This window comes from Cyanistes caeruleus, chromosome 5 (assembly GCF_971803275.1).
Source record: "Cyanistes caeruleus chromosome 5, bCyaCae1.hap1.1, whole genome shotgun sequence".
In the NCBI taxonomy this organism is placed as follows: domain Eukaryota; kingdom Metazoa; phylum Chordata; class Aves; order Passeriformes; family Paridae; genus Cyanistes; species Cyanistes caeruleus.
The window spans coordinates 32,958,758-32,973,647 of record NC_141705.1 but is presented as its reverse complement, the minus strand read 5'-3'; the positions used below and the strand labels follow the sequence as shown (position 1 = coordinate 32,973,647).

Below are 14,890 nucleotides of genomic sequence, written 5' to 3'. Positions count from 1 at the left end.
AATATTGAGAATTAATATTTAGTTGCAATTGTTTGTATTAATGATTCATTATAGTGGTTGATATTGTATTGATTAATTAATAATAATTACATTTCTTTTGAAAAATAAATTGTAAAATAATCTCTTAGCATGTCTTAAAAGTGCATCAATCTGTGATGGGGTTTTTGGGCTGACCAGATTTTCAGAGTATTTTATTTGCGTTTTGTTGATTAGCAAAAGCTTTATTTCTAGTCACCTTGCCACTGTTGTTTAGAAATGTGTTTTTGAAAATGGAATTGATTTTTTATTAAGAAGCCTTTACTTTCAGCTATGGATAAGCCAAATTGACACACAATATTCTTAAAGCATATGCAGCGGATTGTCTGAATTGCTAAGCTGTCTTCTCAGGTACTTTGCTAATGTGGCATTGATCAATCTACAGCTCCCAAACTGTAGAGAAGTGATAGCAGTATTGGATACAGATGCACCACGGGCCAGAAAGATAAATTGTTTGGGTTGTCTTTTTGCAACTTAAGGTCACAATTCATTCATCTTGTTACTTTTCTGTATCCCTTTAGTGGCTTCAATTGCAGGATTAAATATTGAATGGTGGCAGATCATTCAATATATGGCTCTTCTACTTTGGCATTAGAAGGCTTTTCATGCTTAAAATGGAACATTGTGCACACAGAATGCCAAAGGTAGCCGTGCCGATGATCTATTCTGTAAGATTAATCCCACAACAACATTATCAGGCAATTCTTAACACATCGATTTATTCCTGATATGACACTTCTGAAACAAATGGATAAATGCTTGGCATATACTCAGCATCCTAGCAGGGAGAATGTGGAATTGAACCCTCTACTGAAAAGATCCATATTTAAAATTAACCCCTTAAATGCTTAGTTAGGAAAATTTTAGTCTGAAATTCATGGCCACTCATGCAAAGATGGTCTGTAAGAATCAAGAACAAAGTAAGAGAGAGGATTCTTCCCCAGAGACCAGATCAGGGTCTGCAGAATTGCCACACACCTTGTGTACAGTAATAGTTGTGCCATTGTACGTTTCAAATAGAGAAATGCTTCATGTTTCATGTTTTAGTGCCTCTGGCTTCCCTCAGAAAGGCTCCTCTCTGCCCCCCTGCCAGGCTCTCTCTGAATCCCCCAGGAAGGTGCAAAATCCTTTGCAGACCTTTGCCACACAGCTCTCCTCTTACAGCTGGTGAGCAAGGGCAGGCTTTGCAAGGCTTTTCTTTAATTTTCTGCACTGGTGAAAAGAGCAAGAGAATTTTGCCTGCAATGATTGTTACCTATACAAACTGCATAAACACCTCCTGTGCCTTCAAAGACTATTACATATGGAATGTGAAAAGCAGCACAGCTGTTGAAGGTGGGTGCATTTGCAGGTTTTCCAACTAGTATTACAATTGTAGTACAAACCACCTAAAGGGAGTTCTATTGATTCTAGCTTTAAAGCTGTTTTCTATAAGGTTTCAAAATTGACATTGTATTTTGTATGTTATGAGTTTTTTTGTTAAATCTGCCTGCAGTTGGGAGAGCTCCTGGATTTCAAAAGCATACGATAACTTCAGCAGGTAAGAAGTATCTTCAGAGGTGAAAACATAGCTTTGCTTTTTCAAATTATATCTAATGATTAAATAAGTGTTACATACAAGTTTGGACAAAAGTGAGATCCAGTTTCAGTCCTGCATCTGACTTTTGGATACTCTGTCACTGGATTGAATCCAAAGCCTCAGGTTAGGTGCCTGCACTTCCTAACAGTGTATCAATATACTGCCTGTACAGATGTCTTGTGCTGATATTCACAAAAGGCTGAGCCATCAGCATCACTCATGTAGCCAAGAAGGTGCTGCAGAAGTAATATCCAGGAAGGAATTTGTGCCTGGGGTTGTAAAGTGACACCTGAACATTTACATTTATAATAAAGGACTTTTTCTTTTGGATCTGAGTGTTCCAAGCATATCTACACTTCCTAGCAAAATTAGAAGGAAGTGCCCTCTCTGATTCTGTCTTTTATCAACCCTCAAAAATGACTGCAGGTTATTGACACATAGATACATATATCTAATACATGTATGTATTAAACCCCTCTTTTTCCAAATTTATTTGAACCCAGGTATGTCATTTAACAAGGAACTTTTGAGACTCCTGGAGTGTCATCCAGATACGATATGGGTATGGAGGAGTATGCTACAATTGCCACATGTGACTAAAAGTATTTTAGGCAAGAAAGAACAGTTTTAATAAAGAAGGCTGATAGAGACCTGCCCAAAAACATCCAGTGTGATAGTCAGCACATTTCTTGGAAGTCAGAGAAATACTTTTTAAACCCTTTCATAGTCAAATCCTCACCAAGCACTATCCTTGTGCCATGTAAGTGGTATAAGAAGTATCCTCTCATTCACTTGTTTATGATGCAGTGTGTGTTTGTGTCCAGAAATGAAGCACACCCCTTGTGCACTTTTTAAAACACAAGATTGCCTTGTAAAACGGATGAGCTTAGTGATACTAGCTGACTAGAGATGTTGGGACAAAATTGTTTCTGAGATTTATTCAACCATCAGTTCGGATTGTGGTCTTAAGTATGAAAACCATATACTAGACCAGTTTGGGTTCTTTAATGGGTGTTTTTTACCGGGTTAAATTTATACAAATATTGAGATGCATGGATTCTGCCTTGTCTGTCTGCCAAAACTTCATCTGGATATGGTTAATAGAATCTATAAGCTACTGTTCATGTGCAAGTGTCTGCAAATATTCAGGCTAGCTAACAAGAATAATTCTTTCTTTGGCAGTTCCTTCATGTAAGTGATTTTTTAAACTGCCCATCTTAATACATTTGCATTTTAAATATCTGTTGAAACAAATGACTTGAGAGTTGGAGCTTTTCGACATTCAACATTTTTTCTTAATACCAGTAAAATGTTCTGTTGTATGCAGCACTTTTTATGGTTTGTTTTTATCTGGTAATTTGTTTATTTCTAGTACCAGTATAATAAAAAGCTTACTTAGCAATGGTTTTTTAGTGAAAAATGATGTGTAGAAAGTGCTCTACAGCTGACCATATGAAAATTTAACCTGTTTGTTACAAGAATCACAAACGGTCTTGAGCATAGAATGAAAAATATACATATATTAATTGGACATTTTTTTCTTTAGCCAAAATCCTTGTTTGTACCAAAGGGATATTTTAATTAGTTTGGCTGCTGTTCACATCATAATACCATCAAAGTCAAAATGAAATATGACCAAAAAGTCTTTTTTGGGCATCAGGAATCTGTTCCATTATTTGTGCTGTAGATTATTTTTTGTGCTATCCACCTTTTATCACGCAAGATTCTTTTTGATCTCACAGAGAATTAGGCATAAGAATTACCTGCAGTAATGTAGTAATTCAGATTCAAAAGCAAAATTTGTTCTTGGTGTTTGAAATACTTTTTTTTGGAATATCTTCTCTTACAATTACATTCCATATGAGGGCATTCTTAGATAGCTACATGTGCTCCCTAAGTGCGTGCTTACCTCTAACACAGACTGCAGACAAATTGCTGCATAGGTGTCATGGTGTAGACACCACAAATTTTAATAAAATTATATTTTCTTTAATTGGTGAAAATGTTTCTCCTGGGCTTGATGATGAAATACCAAAGATGAGAAAAACAGCATGTTACATTCTTAAATCTACAGAATGATAAAATCACCAATTACTTGAAAAGTTGGCTGGAATAGCTTTCCTTATTTAAAAATAGTGTTGATTTTTCTGCTTACAAAGATATTTCATATGCTCATTTCATTTTTCTAGATTTTTTTTTGGCACTGTAAAATCAAGAACTTCCTTATCACGTACTCGCTGGCCTTATATTTTGTTGTTTCATTTTTGCCTGTTAGATTGGCATAAAACTCAAGATGCAATTTTGGAGGTGAAAAGCATCATTGGCCTGGAGATTTTGACTTTTGATATATATGAATATGTGAACCAGCATCCCTCTGTTGATAAGCAGTATAAGTGACCCATGACAGACAGCTTGCTGTTCTGGTGGAGCAAAATATTACAGCTAGAGCATGCAAACTTCTGCTCCATTGGACTTGGAACAGATTAGTAAAATATTCTCCCAGCTTGAAAGGTTTTGACTTTGGGTTTTTTCCCCCCAGTGATGGATAATAGATAAACTCATATGCAAGTTTATTGCAAGATTCCTTTGAGACCCCTAGCTTTTTATGAATGGAAAGGTCATTGATAAATGTTCAACATCATTGTATTTTATTACTTTTCCCATAGGACAAGATCAGTGTGTTTTCTGTTAGAGACTGCAATCAGATTTTACAACCACACAGATTTAATGTTGTACATATTACTTGTGTTCAATAACTGGAGACTCTGTAATGAAAAATACTTTTGATTTCAGCCCATGGAGGTCTCTTTTATTCATAGGTTACAGTCTTCAAACCGGAACACAGACTTTAACAAGGCCAGGAGCCTTCAATTCAAAGTTATTGATGCAGGGTCAATCTTTGCCTAGACTGTGATTTTCTATAATGCTAAAAACTTCTATACAGTTTTCTCTGAAACATCTGATATTTCTTTGTCAAAGTGGCCTTGAGGTCTGCTATAAGTAGATCTCTATTTGAATTGTAAGATGGTCATATTGATGCTTGGTTTGGTCACCTAATTATACTTCATTTTTGTATTTGCTGAATCTTACTCCTTTGGGCATACAACACATCTTTTAGTCACTATAACATCTAGTTTGTTATCATCTATTTTGGAAGTATTAATGTTAAGCAGAAAAATCTTTACCCAGGGAAAGTCCAGGACTTGAATATGTGTGGCCACAAACTGAATTCATTATTGCAACATAAAATGTCAATTAGTAAATTTGAGAATTAAAACCATAAAAACAGCTCTGTGATCTGATAGAGAGATTCAGCATCAGGCACTAAAATCCTTCAAACATTTTTTCTCTGGTTTAAAGTTCTAAAGACACCTTCGATTTTTTTCAGTAAGGCAGGATAGCAAACTCTGTCCCTGTATTTGCATTATCATTGTCTCCAGAACCCCCACTCTCAGTCTTGCGCCAGAAGAGACACCATATCCAACTGCAAAGCTCTCGATCAGCTTTTGAAGGAGCATCACTAAAGCTTAAAAAAAGTTTCCCAAAATCTTGGGAAAGGCATGGTAGTAGGTTGAGTTCCTCATCATGGCATATTTTGCTGTGGGGGAGGAAAACATCTTTCCATATTGCAAATCAGACAATTGATGAGAACCCCAACAGATCTGAGAACACTTCTAAAAGGCTTGTGTGGAACATGTTCTCTAGAATGCAGATGTATCAATGACAAATTACATGTTTTGCATTTTTTACATAAAATATTCAAAGTCCAAGGTGCAGGACTGTATTCCTACCTCAAGGAAATGTTAAACTCAGAGTAGGAAGGAGTATGTGAAGTGTCTCACGCACATCAGTGTGGGAATAATGTGCAGTTTAAACTCATTATATTTCCTCTTAAAAGGCTTAGAAGAGATAGTTTCTCTTAAACTGGTAGGTGTTTTTGTCAGTTGTGTACAGCTGTGTGAAGTACCAACTTCTCTGTAAAGCCAATCTAGTAGCCCATCTAAAAGGCTTAGATTTGTAGATTCAGCTCAGTGTGTAGTGTTGGGCACAGATGAGGGATAGCTCTGTCATATCAGTATTTAATTGATACATATATAGGACTGTTAATATACTTTCCTGGAAACATCAAATTGGTGTTTTGACACCATACTAGTGCACTCAGCCTGCACAAGACCATATTTTTGGAAACTGTTTAACACTATCTACTGGCCAAAGAGAAGTGAGTCTGCTGTTTTCACAGTGGGGTCTGGTATTTCACAAGGTGGTACAGTGGTTCCCTGTTCATTTGTTAGTGTTCTAAGACAAGCTTATTTATTATCCTGAAGGGAGAGCATTATAGATCTGAAGTATATTTAATAGGTTCAGAAACATCACTTTATCATATACAAAATCTAGAAGCTCTTTTTCTCTCTGAGGTGTCAAAGTTTGTAAATACTGTTTGTGTAAATACTGGGGGTAGATGGGGTTCTTGTAAATGCTCACAAATTATTATTTTGATAAGACGTTTTGAAGTTAAATTTTGAGGCATAGCTTTAGGGGGTAGTATTGGCAATGAGAGTACAATGAGATCAAGGAAACTGTCAGTTGCCAAAGAAAATTGTGTTATTCAAGAAACTGTCACAAGTGACAATATTTGATAGGGATAAAATGAACTGTTTTCTTTCCTCCTATGCATTTTCCATAGTTTGTTGTCATCTAGCAATTGACTGGTTTACATTTCCTTTCAAATACCTGAGCTCCACCTTGCACAAAGACACATGCCCATACTGGTTTTTCCTGGTAAGTATCTTGAGTAGACAGGATATGTAACAACCTTTTTGGAGAGTCCAGAGAATTACTATCCATATTCCCCTGAAAATAACATGGTGTACTTTCTGAATAAGGATAGCTGGCATTCATGAGAAGGTGCAGGATAAAATATATACATGTACACATGCATGTATTGTGTGCCTGTTTGAAGAAATCCATGATTCCTCAGCTAAAAGTTCATGTCTCCTGTGTTGTTAGAGCCCTCAACTATCATTTTGGGCAGGTTATTATATTGCAAATGTGCAAGTTTTTTGTTCTCTCTGGTACTTGTTCATGTTGCTTCACAGAGATGAATATGGGAGCAATAGTGAAACGTGTATCACAGGTTAGTTTGCATGTTAGTTACCATCAGATTTCTTCCTCTCTTTTACTCTCTCTTTCCCTTCCTACATACTAGTGAAATTTAAATTTGTTGTCTGGGGAGTTCACTGGGGAAGTGATATTTACCATGGAGCAACTTTGCATATGAACCATACTGAAAGTTCATGAAAGTTCAGGCATGTAGTGGCCATGTAAACTCTGTCCAAAGCTGGTTCACAACCTCCTGTGTATTTTTCATCAGCATGCTGTAATAAGACAATGTTACACAGGGCTCCCCCTTAACAATCCCTCACCCTAGGTAAGGTCTGTTTTAGCTCTGGTTTTACAATTCTCTTTTCTGAAAGTCAAGTTGTAATAAAACCAGCCAAGGCTTTCTCACGTAGTTCACCTGCTTTTACAATGTACCGCTCAGGACTGCTGATTCCACTCGGCAGTCTGCACTTTTCAATTACTGGCCACAGATGACTTTTAAGAGAGCTGGCAAAGCTAACCAAGAAAATTAAGCCTGGCAAGATTAAATTTGCTGTATAGGAATCTTCATCTTCACAGAAAAATTCTTTAAGTCTCTGTGAAAAAAAAAAAAAAAATAATTAAAAAAGGCTGAAAACTACACATACCTCCTCGAAAAGTGCCTTTTATATCAGATAGTTTAAAAAAATCATCTGGTCTCTAGCCACCAGAATATACCAATTTTTGGAAGGTGGAAGAAAAGATTCTTTAGTATGTTATTAGACTTAAATTTGTCACAGTTACATAAGTTTCTTCACTCTATATGAATTCACATCAGCTGAATTAATATTCACTAGATGTTAGCTTGTTCTAAAATTGAGTAGCACATTGGTGCATCTGATGTCTTAAGGTGAGACACTGTGTACCTGAAACATGCTTTGTCTCCCTTGCCCTTTCCCAGTTACGGGTTTCTCGTTCTTAAAAAGATAAATACAAGAACTGCTGTTTTTATCTCAAAACATTTGTACAGCTATTGTGCATGTGGTGGTGGACTTATGGAGTGTGTCCTTTGGATGCTTCTAAACTAGTGACAAGGACAGATTTTACATTTTTCCATTAGTTGTTTCCATGATTTTTCTCTGAGCTATTATTACAGAATGCAATGTATTTTGATAGAAAGGCTGCAGGAAGTGCAGCTTGCAGCTTATAGCAGAGTTGTAGCATTTTGCCCTAACAGTCTAGAAAATTACATTCCCAGAAATCAGCAAGTTTAGTCATAATGCAATTTGCCTACCTATAGAAAGCACTGCAGTTCTGTTTTTCAACAGCTGGCAGTCTGCAGGTCAGAATCATTATGTCCTCTTCCCTTCCTTTGTCCCTTGTGCCTGACCTGCCTTGCTTGGAAAGCCTCGCTCGGTAACACCCAGTGTTTGTACCTGCTTATTCACTGGTTCCACCAGCATTAGTCACCAAAGACTCTTGTCTACCATGCAGCTGATTATCTTATCTGTATTTATGGCTGAATTTAACTGAGGGAACTACAAATCAAACTTAAGATACCGTCAGACACAACTGCCTATAACTCCTGAAGTATCTGAAGTGGTCATTGTAAGACTCTTTAAAGTTCCAGGAGAGACATCTGCGAAGTCCTGAACCATGATCCAAATAGCAGACCTCTTCAAAGCAGTTTAAATACAGGTTGTTGTAAATATAAAATCAGGTTGTATAGAATTACATTTAATATGTTTTTCCTAAGCTGTGTCAATACAATCTTTATTAAGTAAAATACGATTTGATATGAAAGAATTCATAGAGTTTCTTTTAAATCATATGTTCAACTCTCAAGAACAGTAGATGCTCATATAAAATAATATCTTTATTCCCCCTTCAGTTAGTGTCCTAACTAATTGGCTTTTTGTAGATTCGTATTATTGTACTTGAAGTTTAATATTTAAACTGTTTAACATGCTAATCAATTTGTAGGGGACTAGGCCCTGCTACAAGCTTTTAACATGCAATTTTATGGACCTATCTGCACCTAGTTAATCTTTTTCTTTTGTGAATCCTATCAAATCATCCATGTTTGAAGTATTTGTAGCTCCTTAAAGGCATAGATTTCCAGTGGAGATCTATATTAGATCTCTTCCTGGTTGATAATTCTGGGCTTTGTTGTTTGTTTTTTTTAATGTGGTATAGTCCTCTAGTCCATCAGGGCAGAAGATTTATGAACTAGGGCATAATTTAATTAGCTAGACTTACTTTTGAAACTGAAAAGGATTGCTGTTTCACAGCTTGGTACTATTTTTCCTTTCCAAATATTGTAAGCCCCAAATTCCAGGCCTAAACTTAGCACACCGCTCTTTAAAAGAGCTCATCATACTTTTCAGGCAGGAAGTCGATGTGAAAGCATTTATGTGACTTCCTCCTCAATAAGCCCATTATATCTGTCTTTGGCCATGGATTTGCTCTGTTAATATGTCATAGAGCAAGCAGGTTAGTAATCAGAAGGTGAAAGGTGACTTTGTGAAATGGAACTACTGAGCCAGACTTAACGCAAAAAGACAACGAAAATCAGGAAAGAAGCAAAGGAGAGAGAACAGTAACAGCTTTTTTCTATGTTCTGTGCAGTGAGGGTAAGCCTGCATGCTCCTAGCCTTTTTTGGTCCAGTTTGCCCTATTTCAGCAAACCTGAGACAAAACATACCTATTCTAGCATGGGCTATTTTGCTAGGTTTCTATCTAAAATGAAACATTTCCTTAAGTCTGATTTGTGTCTTCTTCACTACATAATTTGTAAAAGTAAACAAAGCACAGCTATGTTTCAGAGAAAGCCGTGCCTGGGCGAACCGAAGGGCCAGGCAGCTTGTGCAGAGCCCGGCTGATGGATCTGTGTGCTCCACACTAACACTGCAGTCGTGCCACTTTGGGGGCAGAAGTCTGCCTGCATTAGCCAAGAGCTTCACCCAGACTAATAGACCTTGTCAAGAGGTACAGCACGGTGCTAACATGCTTTGATGTTTTGCAGCTCAGAGGTACTTGCATACTTGCCAAGTCAGGTATTTCAGCATCTGTGTGAAGACATCCATCCTTAGATGTGTATAGTTTGAAAGATGTTTATATAATAAATGGAAGGAAGGCATGTCCCCATTTTACAAAACAGTAGCACATTCTTTAAAGTAACTAAGTTTTTCCTTAAGCACATCAGTTTTTAAACCCGGTCTGGTTTTGAAAGCAAAGAGTAATCAAGAAATTCAAGAATCAAGATACAAGTTTCAGATTTTTATTATATTTTAATTACCATAGTTACTTTGGTTATATAGTAATTATTGTTAATGTCCCACTGATTTTACTGAGCAATGAGATTTGTTTTCCTTATAGGAATTTAAAAATCGCAGCCTCTTAATACTCAGACAGAATGAAAAACACCTTTACCTTTTTTATCATGTGATATAACATTACTAAATTAGCACTCGTGTAACTAGTGTCTATTATATTTTTTCAGTCATTAAAATCATTATGAGGGGATATTGCACTGTGAAAAAGCATTATAAAACAATCTGGAGCCTTTCAACTAATTTCTTTCATGTCATTTCATTCAAATTAAACCAGTTTGACATTGTCCAAGTTAACAAGTTACCCTTTTCTGTTCAGCACCTGCTGGTGGCAACCCGTAAATCAGCATCTCATCCAGAAGCATGAAAGACCTCATTAAATCTAATTTTAGATCTCCAAATTAACCCTTCTTTAAAAATAAAATATAATAAGATAGTAAAGGTCAGCCTTTTTGTACAACAAAGTTTGCTGACCGCAGAGATTTTCAAGCCTGATGGCACATTTGACTGCATGGTTGTCTCATCATTTTGGCAGTGATCTGTTTGATGCCAGTGAGGAATGCTAAGACTCTATCTGTCTGAAATGTGTTAACATGAACATTTGATATTTTTTTAAAAGTAGGAAGTGAGAGGTGAAAGAGAAAAAGTCTTTTTTTTTTTTTCTTTTCTCAACAGTAGTAAATCATTGATATCAAATGACTATTGCTAACAATTTGTGGGGAGAATTTCTCATCTCTCCACTCACTTGCCAGCTCTTTGAAATGCAGTACAATCTTGCATTCTGCATTTGATTTATTGTGTTATAGTTCTCTTTATTTCACTAATAGATAAATACAAATAAATACATTTTGACACAATAGTTGTAGAAGGGCTACACAAGAAAGCCATGCCTTACTTGAACTGTTAACGGCTTAAGGAAGCAAAAAATAAGCCCATATATGCTGATAGATGTAATAACATTCAGGTGTGTCTGAAGATGAAGGGAAAATTTATTTTAAGGATATTACTTTTTAAGTATAGGATATAGAAACTAATGTACTTACAACAGAAGTCACAAATATAATTCACCTACATTATACATAGAAGACAAATTACAAACATTTCCAAAATTGCAAATAGGAATGTCTATAAATAAAAACACTTCAGTAACATCAAATAAAGGTAGAAGAAAAATCAACAATAAACTATTAAGAAGAAAAATGAATATGCTAAGAATACAAATAGCATTTTAGTAGGAACATTATTGCAGCAATATCTATACTTCATAGTTTGTGTGTGTCTTATAGGGAACTACAATCTGATTATAAAATATGTCAAATAACACAGTGCAGAGTGCCAATATTTGTAGTAAGGTGCATGACAATTTATTTATGACATTGATTAAAATTGCTGTTTCACTGAACAAACTTATTTTTTCTTGTCATTTTTATTTCACTTTACACAATTTAAATAACATATAAAATGTTTCTATTGAAAGAGTGCATTGTACGGCCAAGCTGGGTTTTTCCACCTTTTTGTCACTACTTAATAGAGCATGTTAGCATGAGTTGAAGTATTTGGGGTTGGTTCTGAAATTGTGCTCAATGTTGAACTTGATCAAGTATCTATGACATAAAACACCAGGGGATAATATGACTCTCTCAGGACCTGCCTGTAATATCCAATAGGAAGAAAAAAAAAAATACTTCTTATCGTGGGGACTAAATGTTCTGTATGGCTTATGCTGACAGTACTGAAATGATTCAGACATTAGAAAAAATCATAGATATCTAGAATATTGATGCAGTAAATTTTTTATTAAATGTACAGTGATGGCTAAAAAAAGAAGAAAAAAAATCAGTTAGTGTTGTCTTAGATGAGAGAACAGATTAATTTATGACTCTTACATAGACGAAAATGAAAACCAGGAAAACTGAAATGTAAAATCTCTCTTGGTAAATTAAAAACACGCTTTAAAAGCTCAAAATAATACCAAATCCAAAATTGAAACGATTCTTTCAAGTTTGTGTTGAAAACTGCCTTAGACAGGAAATAAAAAAGCCCTGTTAAATAAATCAGTTTGAGAGGATGTGTATTGAAAAACAGCTGAAGGAAAGCATAATTTGATGATAATTAGTATGTAGCAGCTAAGAAATTCAGAACACTGAAAAAGCAGAAGGAAAAATTAGGGAGAAAGCCACAACCACAAAGTTTGGTGGCTTTTTTTTCTTTTTTCTTTTTTCTTTCCTTTAAGGGGCAGATGTTTGGCTTCTTGTTGTAGCTGTTAAAATGAAATTGAATGAATCCAAATAACGTTAACCAAATCTAGACAAAACCAGAAGAATTCCCCTGAGTAAGGCAGAAAATGCTGAGGTTTTCAATAAATATTTATCTTCTTTACTTAGATGGAGGAAAAGGTGGAAAAGAGTCTATTAGATCATATGATAAAATATTTACTTTTTCCATGGAAAAATTAAATTGCAGCTATTAGTACTGGATGTTTTCAAGCGCTCTAGACAGATAACTTCATTCAGGAGTGGAAAAATATGTAGTGAAACAATAGGTAGACATAAAGCAGATGAGTTAAGACTGCAAACATTGATGCCAATTTAGAGTAAAGTTCCATTAAGAATATTAAAAGAGCTGTTAATGCTGACTTCTATGCAGTTATCTAACACAGGCAAACTTTTAAAGGAATGAAGTAAGAGAGTGCTGTTCCCTATGCTCTATAAATACGGACAATTTATAATTTTACAAGATTGACTTTTTTTCTGGCAAAATAAGTGACTAAATGATGTGGAAATCATTCATGTAAATTTTAACGTTAACATTTTACATTCCGTTGCATTTTAGCATCAAGACTAATTAACCACTGAAACCATCTCTGTGCTTTTATGAAAGATTTCCCACTGCCAGAAATTTTAGTCATTATCTTTTCTCCTAAAATGAAGCCAAACCAGAGATGTAACTAGTGGTAGCTCTGTGGCCAGTGTTCTCCGTGCTTGCAGTGGCATCTTTGAGTCTGGCTTCCATTTGTAGCATGCAAGACCATAAACCTGCCAAGGTTTATGCCATGTTACAGTTGAATTTTTATTTAAAAATCTTCATGAAGAAAGATACTAGGAAACTTTTTCTATAATGTCTTTTATTTCCAGCAGCTGTCTGTAGGCTGTTCTTTTACAGCCACAGTTAGAATAATTGATATAGAACCTTTTGAGGTGGTAAGGAATGTGATACTTCAGACCATCTGCAAAATGGTCGCCTTACAGTAAAAATGAAATGAATAAAAGAAGCACCAGGTACTCACTATATTAATCTTTTTTCCTCTCTCTATGATCTTCTTTCTTTTACCTGTAATAGAGCTCTAACCTTTAAATGTTCTCTGAGTTGAACAATTTTTCATGATCCAGCTGTCTTAGGATCATTTTAGTTCCGTTTAATATCTGTTTTGATTCACTGCTGGGTTTTGGGTTTTTGGAGTTATTTATGGCATTCAACTCCTTTGCCAGATAAGGGTTAATAAATCATAATTTGAATTATTACCAAATTATTCCAGTTGAATAAATGAATAAGACCTCATTAGAAAAAACTCTTAAGGCCACTATTTTTTTCCAACTATTAGCTGTTTGATGTTACTTTTCTATACCCTTTCTTTCAATCAAATATAAACATACAAAATCTCTGATTCAAAAGATTAAAAACAAACAAAAAAAAGCTGAATTGCATATTGATATTGATCTATTGATGTAACAATTTTTCCCCCACAGTATCAAAACCAATATCCATATCCATTGAAAGCGGGTGATCCTATCCCACTTGACTCCAAACAAAGGCAGGGGCCATTTCTTTTGCAGACTTAGCACTTAATTGCACAGACACAGAGGTTGTCAGTTCACTGGATGATGCAGGAGTGATGGTTGATGGCAGGATAGGCTGTGCCAGTGCTGCCTCCTTGATCCTGAGTCTTGCTATGCAGTGGCTGTTACTTCTTTGTACTGGGACAGGCTTTCATCCAAATTCTTAATGATCTAGCTGAGGCCATTGAGCCAGCAGAGTATTATTCCCTGATCCTCTCCCCACCCCCTCTACCCCAAAATTCTTTGGATAGTTTCCCAAAGATTTAGTGGCTTGAACTTGCTCCCTGCAGAGTCAGACAAACAGCACGGTTGACAAAACACAGGAGGCAGGTTTTGGAGATGGACGTAACTGCAGCAGCAATAAATATTTTAATGTCAGCTTTAATGGAACTGTATCCTAACCCTGAAAGAAATTACTTTACATCACCAGCCAGCTGAACCAACTCATCCTGCAGCTGTACAGGCTGATCTAACAAAAGGGATGGGAGGGAGACAGGCAGGCCTGGGACCTCCCCTTTTGGCAGCTTTAGACTGGCATAACTGTAATACAAAAATGCTTAAGGTTTACGGAAGGCTTGGAAGTGTGTGATTTAGTTTTGCATTATCTAATTGGTGCTTGCAGGTACCTTCTCATTGCAGTTTGTATTTACATGACAAAATTAGATGTGAAACAGAGAAAGGAGGAAATAAATTCAAAACCAAAATTTAAAAGTGCCAACAGGACTTTCCATGAATAATTAACCAGTCAAAATATAAATGCAAATTTATGTTGGATACTGATAGTGTCCCCAAGACCCCTGTGCTCCCTCTTCTAGTACATGAATTGTCCATTGGTACCTTCTTATTTGGCCTCCCTTTCCTAGGGAAATGCACGAGGCATTACAGGAATTCACTGTTCACTTATTTGTTCCACCTTTATTTTCCCAGCCTTCAGAAACTGGGTCTCAAGCTAGAAAGAGAACCATTTTGCTCTGGTACTTGGATCAAGCAGGAAAGAGTCATTAAACAGGACAGAGAAGGGCTATTAG

At 36.0% G+C, this 14,890-nt stretch overlaps 1 protein-coding gene across 27 annotated transcripts in view; it reads left to right on the top strand.

The window, feature by feature from the left end:
* Positions 1-14,890, top strand: part of TENM3 (teneurin transmembrane protein 3) — an 843,796-nt gene that overhangs the window by 573,995 nt on the left and 254,911 nt on the right. The gene's annotated exons all lie outside the window — the stretch shown is intronic.